Source organism: Octodon degus, unplaced genomic scaffold (genome assembly GCF_000260255.1).
Source record: "Octodon degus isolate 3935 unplaced genomic scaffold, OctDeg1.0 scaffold00101, whole genome shotgun sequence".
Classification (NCBI taxonomy): domain Eukaryota; kingdom Metazoa; phylum Chordata; class Mammalia; order Rodentia; family Octodontidae; genus Octodon; species Octodon degus.
This window is the reverse complement of record NW_004524677.1, coordinates 2,547,212-2,549,307: the sequence shown is the minus strand read 5'-3', so window position 1 is coordinate 2,549,307 and position 2,096 is coordinate 2,547,212.

The window sequence follows — 2,096 nt, the reverse complement described above, 5'->3', positions numbered from 1 at the left end:
TCCTTTGAGAAAACAACCTTCACCCTCTCCACTGCAGACTCGTTAAGGCGGCAGGTTCAGGAATTGAACGAATGAGTAGCCAGGAGTTACTGGATTTGAAGACTTAGTTAATCGACAAATATTTATTAAGAGTCCACCAACTGCCGCAGGCTCCCGCCTTTCCCCTCCCGCCCATGTTCCAGGGAGCGTGGAGCCGACATCTGTGAAGACCAACCATCACGCGAGAAATCCTACTCTGATGTGTCTGGTCATCAATAAAAACATGGTCTCTAAAGGTATAGGAGAAGCGTTAGCTATCTCGCTTTTGCCTTGGGAGAAAGAGGAAGCGCAAAGCTGTTTGGTCCCAATCTGACAAGGTGATGCCTCAGATTGCCGGACCCTGGTCGGCCTCCACACAGAAATTACGAACTGACTTTTAGGTTGGAAAGGCATAACCGTTTTTCTTGGAATCAAGAGTCTTGGGAAAGCATTTGCTTCTGAGAAGCAAATCCTGTGGTCTAGCAGGCCTTTTAGCAGAGTGCAAGGCCAGAGGCCTGACCCAACAGGCCAGGTTCTCCCAGTCTGCCTCCAGAGTTCAATGAGGGAGGGGAGGTGTTGAGTGCGGACAGACTAGGAGGAGCCAGGGACATCGCAAGCTCAGCCCTGCCTTGGGTGCTGACAGTGAGCTCTAAGATTATATAGGGAAAGGTCTAGGGCTCCCAGCAAGAAGTATTTGTAGGCAAGCAGTCTTGTCAAGCTTGCTCTGGATGACCATTATCTCAGCTACTGCAGGGTGCAATTTGGGTCAGTCATGAGATGACAGCTTCCTCTGGAAGGCCAGAGGTGTCAGTCTCAGATCCCATTGTGGGATGATCTGCATGCAAGGTCCACTAGGCCTGGATTGGAGTTGAGCTGCATTAAGAAATGCCTTAGAGAGAGATGGGAAAAGGTGGAATCTGTTAAGACTGGGTGCCCCTTCAGGGGATGCCACAATTTCAAAGGAATCCCCAGGTAAGATCTGCACCTCCACAGCCTCAAATCAAAGGAATTAACCCAGAATTTCCAAACGATGAGCTTCTCGACTTTTTGCTGTTGCTACATTGAGCCAAATAGCTCAGATGGCATGGAGGAATCTCATCAAAAGGCAGCATCCACCTTAGGTCTAAGGTGGAGTTTGAAATTCTGCATTTCTAATAGGCTCCCAGGGACTGGGGACCCTTCTTTTGAGACAGAGACTTTCTGGCTAGTTTTTGAAATAGGTTTCCAAGCACTACAGCAGAGCATATTAACTTTGTAAATGGCTTAAGGTGGGCATTATGGGTTTATTTTGTCATTAGTATTTTTTGGAAAGACTGACATCTCTCTCTATGGTATTAAATTATTTCAAATTTAGTGATTTACCAATAAATATGTTCGCTCAGCTGTTGTGACAGGAACAGGTCAGGAAACTAGGGATGATTTACCGCATGGTCTCATATGGTTGCACTCAAGATATTCCATCATGGCGACAGTTGTCTACATGCTAAAGGTCCGCTTCTAAGAAGGCTAGTTCACAGGGACCTTGGTAGGGACCCTCTCTGTGGCGTTGCTTAAGTGTCACTGTGATGTCAGCTGACTTTCTCTAAAGCAAACGTACAAGAGAGGAGGTGGAAGCTGTGATTCCTTTTATGATTTAGCTTCAGAATTCATACTGTCTTTCCCATAATACCCTTACTGGTTAGGCAAGGCAGCTCTGCTCACTGTGGAGAAGACACACAAGGGTGGGACTCCCAGGAGGCTGTGACCCTCTGCAACACCTTGAAGGCTGGTTTTACAGGCTCCAATTATTTAATCACTAGGACTCTCATGTGCACATGTTTTCTCATTCAAAGATCCACATAAAAGATCTGACCTTTTAAAACAGTGCATATAATCATCTGAGAGTCATTTTGTTTTATTTTGTTTTGTTTTACTATGATGTGCTGGAGATCAAATTCAGGGCTTAATGTGCCATTATTTTAACATGACTTCCTAATATTATACCCCTAACTTAAATAAAAATTACTGCTTTTCAACAAAGGTAAGGAAAAAAGAGAAAATAGTTCCAAATCTTAGCCATTTTCCTGGTCACTGGAACA